The sequence below is a fragment of the Serinus canaria genome, chromosome 7 (assembly GCF_022539315.1).
Source record: "Serinus canaria isolate serCan28SL12 chromosome 7, serCan2020, whole genome shotgun sequence".
Classification (NCBI taxonomy): Eukaryota; Metazoa; Chordata; class Aves; order Passeriformes; family Fringillidae; genus Serinus; species Serinus canaria.
In genome coordinates this window covers 3,026,649-3,043,478 of record NC_066321.1, presented here as the reverse complement: position 1 = coordinate 3,043,478, position 16,830 = coordinate 3,026,649, and the positions used below count along the sequence as shown (strand labels likewise).

General features: G+C 41.4%; 1 long non-coding RNA gene across 1 annotated transcript; it reads left to right on the top strand.

Annotated features, from left to right (window-relative positions):
- The first annotated feature begins 13,154 nt into the window (after nucleotides 1-13,154).
- Nucleotides 13,155-16,271, top strand: LOC127059794 (uncharacterized). Its single transcript, XR_007777942.1, has 3 exons — nucleotides 13,155-13,229; nucleotides 15,650-15,709; nucleotides 16,208-16,271. It is a non-coding gene; the product is annotated as an uncharacterized LOC127059794 (long non-coding RNA).
- Nucleotides 16,272-16,830: the final 559 nt, after the last annotated feature.

Here is a 16,830-nt window from a genome sequence, read left to right as displayed (position 1 = left end):
AACTCACAGATCCCACTGGGCAGCTGTGAGAAAGGCAGGACATTCCTGCTCCTTCCTGACTTCTTCCCACTAGTTTGCAATCATGAGAGATACTGAAGGCCTCCTTCAGCTTGGTGGAGGAATTTCCTGTGGATCTACAGCTCTCTCCCTGCCCCCCTTCCCCTTCCCCAGTAACAGCTGTTTTATAGAACACCTTAGCTGATTGTTTTCAAATTAATGTTAGGGGGTATTTTCTGTTTTCTGCTTTAAATCCAGCACTCAACTCTCCCAGAAACACATCCTGCTCTTACCCCTGCCACACCTCTGTAGCAGTAAGAGAAGGCTCCAGTAGCTCCTCCACCTCTTTATTGACTATTTCCATCCCAACTATTTCCATTCCCTTTCTGGGTGCTGAAGTGACCCACTTGTCCTTGAGTTGAATCCTACAAGGGCAAAGTGTGTCTTGGCCATGTTCTGTGGGCCAGGTCAGGTGCCTGCAGGCAGGAGAGAAATTTTGGCTTTCTACCTCCATTCCTGTACTGCACGGTGTCAGAAGGAAACTGAGTCTTCCAGAAATTCATCCCAGAGAAAACCATCAGAGCTTCTGCCTTGCTGGGATACCTGTGGGATCCAGGGCTGTTAGGAGGTTTCCAGATGAGGCACTGAAAGATGAATGTGGAGCTCTCTGATATCTTTGCTGGATATGGAAACATTTAGTTTCTGAAACCTTTTGATGGACTCAGATGGAAGTTGTTCCATAAATCAAAAGTACGTATTTACCTTTTTATATACACCTCCTGTGATTTATTAGGTAACTGTTTCTTGTCATTGTGACCCTCCAAATTATTTGACTTTGGTTTTCTTTCAAGAACTAACCAGGCTATGATGAATCATGGAATCACAGGATGGTTTGAGTTAGAAAGGACCTTAAAGCTCATCTCATTCCACACCCTGCCATGGACAGGGACATCTTCCCCTATCCCAGGTTGCTCCAAACCCCATCCAGCCTGGCCTTGGGCACTTCCAGGGACCCAGGGGCAGCCACAGCTTCTCTGGACAACTTGTGTCAGGGTCCCACTACCCTCACAGGGAAGAATTTCTTCCTAATCTCTAATCAAAGTCTTCCTTTCTCCAATTTAAAACCAATTCCCCTGCTCCTATCAATACAGACCTGTGTGGAAGTCACCCTCCAACCTTCTGTGTGTCCCCTTTGTGTATTGGAATGCTGCTGTGAATATACAGGAATTTTTTCCATTGCTTACTGGGAGATCAGTTCCCTGATATCTCTGTTGCTACATCAGAGGTGACAGAACAAGATTCTTTCCCTCGGCACCAGTAGCCCCATTTCCCAAACCAGAAGTTCACTCCTTCTTACCCACAGTTAAAGCCCCTTTGAAACTGTCAAGAGTTGTTTCCACCTCTTTAATTTCGTTTTCAAACGAAATCCTCCACTCCTTTGTATGCAGAGGCTGCTGTGGCCTGGATCTCATCTTGTCTTCTAGTAACATCTTCCAGATTTGTTTTAAACTGATTAGACACTGCTGAAGAATCAGCTTCTCTCCCCCGGACAGTACAAAGCCAAGTGTTGACAGAGCTGGCTCGTGGCCATCGGCTCCGCGATGACGCAGCATCGCATCTCTTGACAGCCCCCATTTCGTTTGGGGCACTCTGAAACATTCACACACCCTGAAGAATTAAAATAAAATAAATTACAGAGTGTCAGGAATTATAAAAAGAAGTGTTGGCCTGACCAGAGAGCTGCATTAATTAGAGGACTTGTTCTTTACGCTGGAGTGAGGAATAAGAAAGTTATTTCTGCTGTTCTAGTGTGGCTGCAGTTTCTCTCTGAATTTTGGTTTTGAGAAACAGAAGATTATCCTTTTTATTGGGCTATGGAGAGAAATTACGGGGAATGAGCTGAGTGATTTTCAAATTCTCTCGGTAGGAGTAGGAAAGGAGGGAAATACTTGTCCTTCTTTAACTAAATAGCTTCCAGTGCAGTTTAGAACCAGGGGACAGTAATTTCTCAGCACAGGGATGTATTTAAGTCACTGGGATGGTACATATTTCCACCATCTAAATTATTTTCTAGATGGAATCATCCTGCCTTTAAGTATGAGGAGGAAATACAGAAGGTCACAGTAACAAATACTGTTTGGATTAATTTGTCCCTAAAGGTTAATAAAGCTCATCAAGAAATACACTGAAATGAAGCAAAGTTATCTCTAGCATTTGAGTCTTCCCATCACAGTGTCCTAAGAGATGTCCTGTGGTTTGACACATAATTAATATGTTTATTTATCTTTGGTTTTTTAGCATCCATCACCACAATAGCCAAATATAAACATTTCATCCTGTTTTGTAAAGAGCCTATGGTCCATTTTATTGCAACAGTCACTTTCCCAGCTCCCACCAGTGACACGGAGTAGATGCCTGGAAAAAAACCCACCAAATCCCTGAACTTTTCTCACCACTTTTGCTGGAAGCTGTTATGTTTACAAACTTGTGGAAAATGTGCCTCTTTTGCCTCCTTTGAGTGTCATGGGAACACAAACTGAGGTCTGATCCAGTAGCACTGCTCGGGGCTGCCCGGTGCATCTCGGGGGTCTCATAATCCACGAGGTTGTTCCAGAGTCCAGCTCAAAGTCACACTCTGCTTGCCAGCATCCAAGATCCCAAACAATTTTACAAATAACCTGGCGTGGCTATTAGAATCTGACAATTTTTCAGACAAAGAGAGCTAATATTTCTGCTATTTATTCATGTTAAAGGATTACAATGTCCTCATTACTCTCATTTTAACTTACAGGATTCCCAAGGAATATTTGTTAGAATTATTGGCTTTAGCTTATGCTGTTTGTAACTCACTTTTTATAGACTTGACTGGTCAGGTAATTTCCACAGTATTGTTCTTGGCTCCCTGACTGGATCCCATCCAAATTTTCAGAGTGCTTCTACAGAGATAATGGAGCACATTCCAGCATCCTGTGAAATGTCAGCTGAAAATCCAGTGTGAGATGTGTAGAGATAACCTGGGTAGAGTTGCCAGATGCTGTAATTTCTTGCTTGGGAGAACCAAACACCCTGAAGTTACCAAAACAGTTCTCCCATAAGAAGGAAAGGAAATGTAAAGAAAATGAGGAGGGTGAGGAAGGCAAAGTGTCCAAACACTGCAGTTTGATGCTTAAAATGTGGGGTTTCCTTATAGGAAAAGCAAATGCAGCACTATTGTTTTATACCAAAAGGAGCTGATGTGAGTAACAAACTCCCACTGTGTAAAGTATGAAATAATTTCTTTTTTGAGGAAATCCATAAATCCCACGTTAAAAAAAGAAAAAGAATACAAATGTAACTCTTATTTGAGTCCAATCAGCTGAGAAAAGCACGATGATAAAACCAGAATGAAATTGAAATTGAAAATGGCAAATAGCGGTTTTTGAAAAGTACTTTTGTGATATAATACATTTTTACCATGCATTGATACTTTTTTAAAAGGGGCCCACTGGGATAAGGAGGTCTCAGAGTTGTTTGATTTGGGTTATGCAACCTTCTTGAAGACTGGACAAGAAGATCCCCATACTTTCCTTCCAACCCTAACTCTTCTGTGATTCTCCTTTGAGGACATTTGAGAAAGTCAATCCTGAATGTTCAGAAATCTCCCTGCTTTTCATTATCCTTTTTTTTAGTTTTTCTTAACGAGGGCCAGAACCGTGTGCATGATTCTCTGTGATAGATTCACACGGGAGGTATTCTGGAACTGGCCAAGGACACACAGCATTTACAAGAAGGTCCTGACAAACATCCAAAAGTCCTTGTGAAGCTTCCATCTTAGATGACCCCACGGAATGTGAGAGAGCTTTCTTTGTAGGGGAATGGCATCTTCTGGCCAGAGTCATATCCAGAAATTCTGCTGTGCTTAACTCGTTCTTGAAATGCCCAGTGCAGTGAATTTAAGGGTGGAGGTAGGAATAACACGTTCGTGTTTTCTCAAGAAAGGAGCCAGGAGAGCCCTCAGGCTCTTTCTCTGGTTTTTTCCTACTCACAGAACTGCCTCTCTGGTAAACAGGGTTTCTGAGAAGATCATTTGGATATTTGAGGCCCTCATTCTGGAAAAATCAGAAGAATTTGGGTTATCTTCCTCGCTGACCTAAAAATAGCTGCAGTTAACAGCTTTTGGAAAGCCTATAGTTTTGAATACAGTCTTTCACTTGTGAAGGGGGCAAAGTTTATAATTTTGGGTGGAAATCATGAGAAAGTTAGCTGGTTCATCAGGGCTTTGTTTTGCCTTTTTTTGGATTTGTTCAAAATCAAAAGTCAAAGCGAAACTCGGGGGATGTGAACCCGCTTGAATCCAAACCAAGAGAGCGATGTGCCAGATCTCCCATGAACCAAAAACCACTGGGTTCTCACAGTCCTCGTCCAAACAAGAATGCACAAATATAAATCAAATATCCTCTTGTGCTCCTCACAGCTTTCACGGAAAACAAGGCAGAATATTAAAAAGGTCTGCTCAGTTTTGCTGCAGCAACTACCAAAATATCCTGTGATCATTCGATAGCTGGCAGTTAATATCCTGATCTATTCTCTTTCCTCGGTAATCCAGCCCTTTCCAGCTTACACTTGACGTTGGCATGCACAGCATAACCCTTCCTTGGTTGTACAATTTCACAGGGGAGACTCTGCACCATTCACAGTCCTTTACATCCCTGCTCGAGGAGCCAAGGAGGGAGATGGGTTTGCAATTATGTGAAAACTGCAAGCACCCTGAGCACTACAAAGACAGGATTCTTAACTGGTCTGTGGCAAGCTGGAGTACTGAGAAAATATTTAATGATATTTTTCCATGTGGTTCACCTTGTTTGAGAACAAAACCCTGCTCCTAAATGAGAGAAGAAAAAAAAAAAAAAAGAAAAAAAAATCAATGTTTTTCAGTGCTGTCACTCATCGTGCACCAAACAGTTTCTGAAGACGTAAAAAAAGAAAAGTGCTGGTCATGGAAGAACAGCAAAGGTTTCCTTTGTAACTAAGACACACTTGTTTGCAATAACATGTGTGCTTTTAAATGCTGCCAAGTTGCTGAGGCTATCTCTGCTAAATGTAATCTTTAAATATGTAAGTGTTAGAAAAAACAAGGTAATGTTCAAAAAATGTTAAAGTAAAAAAAAAGAAAAAAAGTTTGATCAGATGGTTAAAATCCAGTCAAACTGAAGACAACCTGTTTATGACCTTTCTATGCTAAAAGCTAAAAATGTCATTTTTTTTCCCCTGCAAGATTAATTGCCGTCACTTTGGGAGTAGTGAGCTGGACATTATTATATGATGTCAATTAATGATTAAAAAAAAGGTGGTTTGCAAATGTAGCACCACAGTCCCTGGTGCATTACATCATTTCTGAAAGATCTTAACACGTGATAAGCAAAGAACACTTTAACCTAAAAGTCCGAGTGTTACAACCTCGTTTTTGTTGTAACACCCTATGCACAACCTTTTGGCCTTGAAGTCAGCTGCAATAAAATGAAGAAGTCAAAAAGAAAAGGAAAAATAACCTCTTAGAAGGAGGAGACACCCTCCTGTCCTGCTGCCTGAGTGTTAATGCCACGGAATGAGTCACGGTGGAAAATTTGGTGTTGATCTGAGCTTGTGCACTGCTCTGAGCAAGTTCTGTCATCCAGACCTCCTGCTCTGCTCATAGGGTTGCTGTGATCCAGGTGTCATCCCCTGGACAATGCAGCTGTCTCTGCCAGAGCCCTGGAAATGTCACCTGCTGAACAGAACCACCCTTGCCCAGGTGTCATCCCCTGGACAATGCAGGTGTCTCTGCCAGAGCCCTGGAAATGTCACCTGCTGAACAGAACCACCCTTGCCTAGGTGTCATCCCCTGGACAATGCAGGTGTCTCTGCCAGAGCCCTGGAAATGTCACCTGCTGAACAGAACCACCCTTGCCCAGGCTCTGCTCTCCCTCACGGCGTAACGATGATCTCTTACAAACCTTATCCAATTCACCAGATTATTTAGGAGGGCTTTTACCTTTATTTTACATCTCCTCCCATCACATCCTTCCTTTGCAGCAGGTTTGATTTCTTTGTCAGTGCCACACACAATCCGACCCACTTTCTCTCCTAAGAGCTCTCCTCCACTTTTAGCGTCCAAACGCTGCCGAGGCTCCTTTGTAAACGAACGACACGCATTTAAAATACCTTTGTAATAATAAATACCACATGAACATATGTATCAAGCAAAGGATTTCAATTTTGATGACACTTGCTTCTCAAGAACAGACATTCTGGAAGAAAAAAACGCTGCCAGCCCCAAATTGATTGACATTTGTTTACTTAACTCTCTCTTCTTGAAAGTCTGCACACCTATTTCAACCTTGAACAGTTTCCAACTGTGGTATACTGGAACATTTTTTCATTTATTAAGTTCAGTGTTGCCAACCCAAACAAAGAGTAATCAGTGATGATCCAAGCAGACCAAGCTGTCTAGCACCATACAATGTATCTGCATGCTAATTTTCAAATTCCCTCACATTTCCAGAGAACTAATGGGATCATTTTCATTCTGTTACAGCAACTCAACAGTTACTGAATCACCATCTGTGTTTTCGTTAACCTGAATCAGATATAAATTCTGTTATTGCAAGGTAGAGCAGCTTGTTTAATGATTCTTAATCTTTTCTTTAATTAAATCATGCAGCCAACCTGAAAAATCTATCTTAATGCAAATTAGGAGCTTTTTTGGCATTCGCTTACAGTAATGCACTAATAAGGTTAATTTATGAAGGTTCTCTTCCAGTCTGTACAGATGATATTTGTTCGCTGCATATTTTTAGCATATTGTCCCTTTTTGTAATATTAAAAAAAAAATAATAATAAAAAAATGCTTATTTTCCCCTGCACAAAAGAGGGAGGCTGTGATCTGCTTATTGTTTATTAGAAAGTTAGAGCACAGAAAATGAAAATCAGCCTCTCCCTTCTGCGAGTATCAGGCTATGAGGATGCAAAGGCACAATTCGGGAGCCGACTGAATTAAAGGGCTTTGGCCAAGCATTTTCCTGCCTTTGGCTGCTGGAGATAAGGACCCTGCTCTGATAATCATCTTGAAGATATCAGGGGAGATAATTTGTCTAAAATCTCTTTTTTTCTTTTTTCCCTTTTTTCTCTTTTTTCCTTTTTCTTTTTTTCTTTTTTTTTCCTTTTTTCTTTATTCTTTTTTGTTTTTTTCTTTTTTTCTTTTTTTCTTCTTTAATTTTTTTCTTGTAGTGTGAATGAATAGTTTAAAGAGTAAATAATTCTTGTGAAATAAGCCTGAGTACATTTCTCAGTTGCACAATTGCTTCAGCTCTCAGCTCTGATGATCTCAGTCAAGAAAATCTCTGTCTTTGTGAGCATTCTTCCCAACTACAAAATGACTTGAAATCTGTTCAAGTTGCTGAGTAAAGAGTAAGCTTTTTTTTTTTTAATGCTTGTTTTTTTTTTTTTTTTAGGTTATTTTTCAACACCCACTAGTAAATGGGGATGGAGACTGTGAATTTCGACACACGGTCTTTGCTATTTAATTAAAATCACAGAGGCTGGACAGTTTTCAGCAAAGACATTTTTTTGCACTGGGAGACTGCAGATTCCTGAAATCAGACATTCTTTTCGTAAAAATTTGCCTGCTCAGGCTAGGAACGATTTATTTTATTTTACTTTGTTTTTCAGTTCTAGGAAAGGACTCCTCACCTCAGGCTGAAGACAGAGAGGTTCATTTCTCCTTGGCGAGAGGATTGCCCAAGCTCAGCATGGAGGGCAGGCTGGTGGGAAGGGCAATTCCATCTCAACCCCATCTTTTACCCCCAGTCAATATTTATTTTCCCTTTCCCTCCTCCCAGCTGGGCTCATTCCATGCCTGACTCTTTTAACTCTTTACCCAAATCCTGAACGTTTTGCCCAAGAATGCCTTCATGAAACTCTGTGTTTAATCAAAGCAAAGGGCACCGTGGAACAGCTTTGGGGTGGATGATTGAGGGGAACTTTCCTACAAGTTCCCTGGAAAAAATATGTCATGCTATCCATGGAATGATTCCTGACTTTTTAAGGATTCTGGCGTGGCTGTTTTGCTCTGATTTTAGGATATTTTTTTTTGCTTTACCCATGCCCATGTGGGGTTTTGCACCCATGGAATTTAGGAATGGGAGTTTTTCATCTTCCTTTCCCCCCGTTCGTTTTGGAAAACTGTCTTCCAGATGTTGGTAGTTTTTCTCTGTAATATTAGCACAGCAAGAATGACAAGTAATTGTTTTCCTCCCCATTTAATTGTACCTATGTGTTCTTAAGTCTATTACATGCTCCGCTTCATGCTTCACCCACTTTTAAAACATGCAGATAAATGAGTATCAGCAGAAGAATGTTTAAATGCAGGCCCAGGGTCTTGTACAACATCTTCTCTACAGGCTGCCTTACTAAAATTAGAAAAAAAAAAAAAGACAAAAGCCTCAAAAGAACAAAAAACTTAAAACAAAAGCATCAATTCTAAATTCTGGACTCTTTCCTGGGGGAAAAATATGGACAGATCTTTTTTCTCTTCTTTTTCAGCCACGCTTAAAACTATCTGCCACATTCCTTTAACAGTGAGAAGAAATGAATATTTTTCAATTTCATCCTGAAAAGGGATATTAGGTCAATCTCCTGTGTCTTTTTCTCATCTGTTTTCTCTTAATTTTATTGTTTTCTCTGAATTTTAGTCATTTTCCTGCACTTCTCAGAAGAGTGACCAATCTCTAGGGGACAGGGAAATATTTGACAGTGGCAATGGTTTCCTTAAATCAAATTGCAGCATTTTATCAGGTGTTAGAGAAACATTGCTCAAACAAGTGAATTATTAAACTGCTTCCTAATGAAAGTTCTCCTTAAGAAACCCCAAAAAATCAGAAGGTGAGCTATCAAGTAATGAAGATTTTTGCTTCACTATGAGAAAAATAGGGATGAAGGCTTTGCTGGAGATTTGTCCACCACTGAGGGGGAAAGGGAAAGAACATGATCCCATTTGACACTAAAAATCTTGCTGGGTTAATTACCACGTCCCTAAGCAGAGAAATGAAGGCAGGGAGGGCATTCTCATGATGACAACCTCTACCCAGTAGCAAGCTTTGCATTTTCCCCAGGCTGGAGACAATTTTGCCCTGACAAATCCAATCAGTGATACTCAGGCATACCCTCTGGAGCAAAGCTCCAATTTTTGAGGATACACAGGGCAAAAAAAGTTGCACTCCAGTAGGTCATTATTAAAATATTTACAGTATGGCTTGGCCAGTGCTGAAATGGCACAGCTGGCCTGAAGTCACATCAAGGTCCTCTGGCATTTGGGTGTTTCCCCAATGGCTTTGTGCAGTAAAGTGTTAAGTCCTCCTGAGCATTTTATGTATTTGAGGCAGTAACTTTAAAATAAAAAATTGCAACCTTAGAGCAAAGCTGCTATTTTGAGAATTTTAAGCCATTATTGACTCCTGTCAGATCAGTTTCTAGACTTATTGACTCTAGAAGTAAATATAGACTGAGAGAAAGCGAGGTCAAGTCAATATTTATCTTGCAGATCAATACATTTTGATACTAACCAAAAATTAAGCTCAATACATGCATATATTATATGCAACAAGGTTAGGAGAGATCCATTCAGAAAATTTGTCAATTTGAAATTTCCCCACGGAATCCAACCTTTCCTATTCAATTCCCATTAGAAAATCTGTCCCTTTAAGGGTGGTTAAGTGACAGGAATCACAATTCCACATCCTCCATTCAGATGAGGAGCAGAATAAGGAAAAAACAGTGAAAAGATGGGAATTTGGTTAAGGTGTTGGGAAGAGGCAGGTGAGTTATGGAGGTGTATATGGGGATTAAGGCAATATGGAATGTGATTTATGCAATATTCTTCCTGCAAGGCCACTTTGGATGGACCTTGGGACAACCTGGGCTAGTGGATCCCAGCCATGGCAAGGTTTGGAATGAGATGGTCATTAAAGTCCCTTCCAGCTCAAACAGTTCCATGGTTCTCTGATTCTAAATATGAAGAAAAGATGGAAGAATGTGGAGGTGATCTTACAGCAGGATGAGGCACCAGTTTTAAAAGGAGGGATGAGTTCCTGAGCTGCAGCACATGGGATGGAAGTCAGGCAGTGGTGGAAGTAAGGGACTTTTCTGTGTGGACTGAGCTGATATTTCCTGGCAAAGGGAGAAGAATTGTAAACTATGTAAAGATTTGAAAAGCCTAAAAAGCAGAAACCAAGTAATTTAATGTTTAACACTCCCACTTAACAATAAGACAAGAAAAGGGCAGCTTTGTCATCCACAGTCCGGCACAGCATGAAAATTTCATCTTCCCTTCCCTTCCCTTCCCTTCCCTTCCCTTTTTTTACACTTTTCCCTCCTTCTTTTATCCCCTTTTCTTTCTTCTTTTTCTTACTTTTTTCCTTTTATCTTTTTTTTACTCATTCTCCCCCCTTCTTTTTATTTTTTTCCTTACTTTGTTAACCCCTTCATTTTTTATTTTTGTTTTCTTTTTTTCCCTTCATTTTTCCCCCCTCCTTTTTTGTGGTTGGTTTTTTTCCCTTCATTTTCCCCCCTAAGCTCCCATCACAGCCCAGGATGCATTTGCACCCCAGATAACAGCAGTGACCTCACATTTACATGGCACCTCTCACCCCAAAGGATCTCCCAACGCTTTGCAGATTTAGCACAGGCTGCTCTCCACACTTGGAAATCCCTTCCCCTTCTGCTGGAGCCCAGGCAGCTCCTGCTGAGAGGAGCAGCACTTGCTGCACTCCCCAGCACTTCAGGGAAAGGGGGGATTCCCTCTCCAAAAAAGACCAAAAAAAAAAAAAAAATCCAGCAAGAATTTAGACAAGCTGAGTGTAATTACCCAAATCTGGAATTCAGCCAGAGCACTGCAGGTACAGTGGATACTTTCCCAGGAAAAGTTGGATGTGCATGACCAGGAGGAAAGGGCATAAAAGATAAAAGTGAGTGAATGCTCCCTGCCTTTTCAAACCACTGTTCTTTTCATCTGGGAAAAATATGTTATAAAAATAAAACCTGTGTGGCTGAGCAAAACCCTTCCTCAGAGGTAATTTCAAAGAGAGTGGAGATGATAAAATGATATATTAATTGGTAAAATATGATTTCGTTCAGAATAAAGTGGTGAATCTCACCAAATTTAGCTCTGCAAATGTAGCAAAGCAAATTCCTCATCCAGCATAAAAAGGTGGCATTTGTTTGATTTCGGTTTGATGAATTATTAATTTTATCACAGCTAAGATGACAGCTAATATTAGGACATTGAATTATTAATTTTCAAATGTGGCAATAAAAAAGCAGAACAAACACAAATGGAGACACATTTTAGGTGTGAGGTGACTTGCTTACATAATGTGTGTGAGAAAGCAGAACTGCAGAGACAGAGATTTAAACCTTGCCAAACAACTGCCCTTGCCTTCAAACCTCAGGTATGATTTTAGCCTTACTTCAGAAACACTCTTCCTGACTACTCTAATGTGCATGCTGGGTATTCTGCTCCTCCTGTTTTCTCCAGCCAAAAAGGGGTCTCCAGGTAATTTTTCTGGCTGTGGATACAGTTTTGGGGGCCAAAGAATAATAAGGGAATGTGCAAACCGAGGTAGAGCATAATCTTTCTTTCTTAGGTGATGAGCATTTCTTTGTTCTTTCTTTCTTCTGGAGGTGGGAGGGAGTGGGAGGGAGGAGGGAGGGCGGGAGGGCGGAGGGGGAGGGAGGAGGAGGAAGGGAGGTAGGAAGGACGGAAGGAAGGATGCGGACAGGAAGGACGGAAGGAAGGAAGTCGGACGGAAGGAGGAGCGGCGGAAGTGACAGGAAGGAAGTAGGCATGTCAGGACGTTAAGGACATTAAGGAAGGCATGCCGGAATGACGGAAGGCTTCACTTCCTTACTTCTGACTTCCTTCTTCTTCCTTCCTTCCTTCATCCTTCCTTCCTTCCTTCCTTCCTTCTCCTTTCCTTCCTCCTTTCCTTCCTCATTTCTTTCTCCTATTTTTTATTTTTAGGATGAACAGGTTGAAAAGTACAAGAGAATATTATTTAGTTTTTTTTTCTTTTGCTCCTCTTCCCTGCTGTTTTTTTCACCACTGCTTGTCATGTGGCACAGGGTAAATAAGCACTTCAGGGCTTGTTTCCTTAAAACTGTTTCTGTGAGGTTTCAGCCTTAAGAGCCAGCACAGGATTTATCTGGCTCCACTACTGCCCTACAGGCTAATACTGATTTTCCTGTCAAATGTCTCCTTTGCAAATATTCTTCCTTCCCAACTCTCCAAATGAAGATGGGAGCTTTGAAGTCTTTCTTATTCCATGGCAAAATAGTCAACAAAACATTTCCAAATGTCATACCTTTTTTTTTTTTTCTTTGTGAGAATCAGACACTGGTGCAATGCTGCCCCTGAATGCAGGGTGAAGCAGGGATCTGAAAATGAGCACAACTCGTGTCCATCAGGGATGCTGACAAGTATAGGTGGGTTTTTGAGGGCAGTATTCCCAGGCCAAAGAAGAGAAACAGCTGTCTGTCCCCAAGCCTCATTGGGAATTAATCCAGCTCAAAGCTGGATTAACTTCTATTTAAAAAAAAAAAGGCCACAAACTTGTATTCCACTGCCACATATGGTGATTATTTAGGCTACAAATATTAGGCAGGGCTAGCTGGTTGGGTACTAAAGAGAGACTGATTTAAATCACTTATTTTTATCCTGCTGACAAAAAGGGGTGGGGGAGAAAAAGCATCTGTCACCCATGTGAGTTCAGAGGGAGGCCATGGCAGAGGGACAAGGGCAGGAGGGGCTGGAGTGTCCCGAGGGAACGCGGTGTGAGAGCCCAGCTGTGCCCAGGAGGGTCTGCTCCACAGCCATGAGCTCACCTGGCTGCTGGAAAGGGGGGGAAAGATGAGCAGGGGTGGGAAAGCTGGGAGTTTGTTCCATGAACAGGGCATTCCTTGAGCTTTTATTGCAGTATCAGCCTCAATAGGTAGTTGAGACAACTGAAAGATGGCAAAAGCTCCACAGTTACAGCTAGCTCTGATTTCCACAACTCTTTATATCTCTAAAGCTTCTAAAAGAATCATCTTACCTTTATGTTCCCTACAGAAGGGATGCTGAACACTGGAGGAAGCTGATTTCTGCTCTGATCTCTCTGCTGATCCCAAGTGGGTTATTGCTGTGCTCAGAGTGGGAGGTGAGCCTCAGAGCTGGAGGGCAGGTAGGCTTTAAAGGGCAGCTTGCATGGGAAGGCCAAGAGGCATAAATTTATTCTCAATCCCACTGGGTCAGCCTGCTATTGCTCAGATGGCCTTGGACTTGCTGTGTGCTCACCTGAGAATTTCAGCAGGGACAAAAGCTTTTCAAGGTTTCAGAAGTTTTCAGGCGTGGCTGCGACCTGCAGTGCAGGTGTGGTGGGAGCTAAAGGCAACATCTGCTGCAGATGTGGGAGCACTCACAGCAAAATCCCCAACACAGGCTGGAGCTTTGGCTGTAAATACAGACCTGGATCAAGAGGAGAAGGAAATTTGTGGTGCTGGCCCAAGGAATGGGGTGTATTTGCCAATGTCCCTCTCGTAGGGAGGTGGTGGAGATAAAGTTCTGTTGTGGTTTTTGTTCACCAGTTTGAGATTTAGCTAATTTTGAGATTTACAAAACCAAGACAAATTTCTTGCTTAGATTCATTTTATCATGGAACTATGCTTCATTCTGCTAACTTTGAAAAGAAGCCTCTTTTTTTTTTCTTTTGGTTTTTTCTTTCATTGTTTGGGTTTTGTTTATTTTCCACTTCAGTGGGGCATTCCATGGTCACACTCCTGCCATGGCAAGAGAAGGGATTCATGTGTGTATTTCATTCATTCTTGCTTTACAGGTTCATGCACAACTCAGCCTTTTTCCCTCCTCCCATGCAAAATCAGTGGAGTTTATAACAAGAACAAAACCCCAAAATACAGCTGGTCACATCAGAGTGAGTTTCAAGATCTGCCTGACCGTGCTCAACCAAAATCTCTGCTCTGGGTTTGTACACAGTGGTGGGCATTAAATTACCCAAAATTCCAATATCTGCCATGAAGCAACTGTCTCCTAGTGGAGCCCAAAATCTTTTCGAGGGTTCTCCTCTCTTTAGGAGGAAGAGCCAAAAAGAATGAAAGGATAACCCAGTCTCACCACATTTTAAAGGTGATTCTGAGTGTGTGGGTTTGAATTCCTCTGGTTTCACACATTGCTGGTTATGTTGCCTATTATAAAGGATTCAGTAAGACACACTTTCTCCCAGTGGTATTTTATTTTGACACATCTCAAATGAAAATACAGCTCATTATTTTATACAGGATTCAAATGTGTTGTCACCTGGTTTTCATGCATTAAAATGTGGTTCATTTTTTGCTGTAGGTACATGAAAAAGCAGAATGAGTCCGTAATGAGCCTATTTAGTAATTTATTTATCTGGGTTTTTTGGTCATCCAAAATTGGGGCAAATGTCAGGCTTTTCTTCTTTCACAATGTGTCTGTGTTGAGAATGCCAGTGCTCTCTTGTCTGGCCCTGTTGCATTCTTTATCTTCATGGTTTGGCTCTCAAGAGGCATATTTAAATTGTCATAAACATAGTAAAACTTTTCAGGAGAAAACACTCAGAGACCTTGTTTATTTAAGTTTCAAAAATATTATTTATCATGCCCTGTAAAATATCATGTATCCATCCTCCAGGGACAGGGCAGCCTTTTCAAACCAGTCACAAGCTGAAAGTTTGTAGAGGATGCAAATTAGATGCTTGATTAAATAAAAACTGGTGTTAAGTCTGTGCCTGGTGAAGTTTCTGTAGGCACAGCAGCAATTAATGTGGGGCCAGCTAAGCAAATCTGTTGTGAACACGTTTCATTTTATGCAACATACATACACAGAAAGCATGAAATTTTGGCCCAGGTGGATGTGCCAGTCTGTTGAGATTACCTGATCCAGGAGGTGTTTAAAACTATGGAAACCACACGAGATCAATACTTCTCCAAACGTCTCTGGCACATTGAATGGGTTCTTTTCAAAGCAATGTGCTTCTTTTGCAAGGTTTCGACAATACCCAGTCCTTGTCTGGAAAAGGAGCCCATTGAAACTTGGGATTAACCAGAACCAACATTGCAGAGGTGGCCTCTGATCCCCACGCTTGAATTGCAGGCCTGGAGCAGGGTGCAGAGGCTGGATTTAGTCTGAGTTTTGTTTCATTTGCAGTAGAACGGCAGAGCTGGCAAGCTCAGGCACTACCAGTGCTTTGTGGAAGCTGACATATGAATTTGTTCTACAAATGTGCCAGGGACACACTGATCCAACAGTTAGATCACTTCCAGGAGACACAGAGTTGGATCTCTGAGCTGACTTCAAACTCTTTATTATTACTATCCAGTAAAATTAAAAATTCTGCATCAAGAAACCAGGTGATGAAAGCAGCACTCAGTGATGTGCCCTGAAAACGCTCCCATCCTCAAATGGATAAAATGAAATAAATAAATAGGCTAAAATATCCCAATCCTTCAAACACAGAAGGTCACACTCTCTCACGGCCTTTGGGACTGGAGGTTGCAGACAGATTTTGGGGGTTTGTGCTGGATTTTGGTGGGATAAAGTAACTGAAGTTGGTTTTGGTTGCAGGAAAGAGAAGGAATGTCTGTGGGAAGGATGGACAGGCCAACAGGACAAAAGAGAAAACAGGTAAGGCAGAAAATCCAGCGTTGTGTTGGGGTAACACTGCAGATTTATCACTCTTATGGAAGATCATTTTTAGCTCTTTTTGTCTTTTCCATATTTTTAAGTCTTAATCCTTGTGTATCACGACACACAGTTCCTTTTCTGCACTTCTGTTAAAGGCCACTAACTCTAAGTTCTGATGTCTTGACTGTTTTTACATTCCTGAATCTAACCTGCTGATAGTTGAACATGCTGTTTGAAGAAGAGGTCCCAAGGGAAACCACCATAGAAAGGAAATATATCAATAAGGAAATACTAGTAACTGTGATGTGATATCATTTGGGCTTTATTTCTGAATGGATCAGGGGAAGCTGGCCTGTCACTGCAAAAGGGAAAGGATATGGTAATTAACTCTGTCAGAAAATACTACATTAAAAATTCCTCCTTCTCTGGGATGAAAATATGTTTCTCGGAAAAAAAAAAAAATATAATTATGTGCTGATTTTAACTACTGTGTGACAGTGAAGGAAATAAGAGCTGCAGAGTCAAGGAGGAATCGTATGGTGTGTTCAGGCTGGGCTGGTGCTTCACACACCAACAGTCAGAGAGGAGAGTGGAGGGCAAAAAATGGGGAGCTGCTGTATCCTGGGTCATTAACATTGGTCACCTGGTGAGTTTTTCCACAGTGCCACTCACTTACTGTCCTGTGAGGAACTGAAGGAAATTTTTTCCTGATAGCTCTTCTCTAGTTCCTTTTGTATTTGAAGGTAGTGGAAAAAGAAGAGAGAACCCCCACTGACCTGCTGGATCCTGCTGCCTCCAGCAGCTCAATGACTTTTAAATCCATTTTAAAATTAAATAAACCCACAAAATTTCAGACACTTATTATCCATCCAAACTATACATGCAGTACAACTAATGCATTATTTCACTTATTGTGGGTTTATCCTCACAGTGATGTTGAAAACTCTGAGCATCCTTTTCAGAAATGCTGATAATTTAGGGAAAGAAAATCTGTTCTTTAATTTTCATAGACTCACAGAATGATTTGGGTTGGGAGGGAACTTAAAGCTCATCCATTTCCACCCCCTGCCATGGGCAGGGACACCTCCCACTGTCCCAGGATGCTGGGACACCCTGTCCAG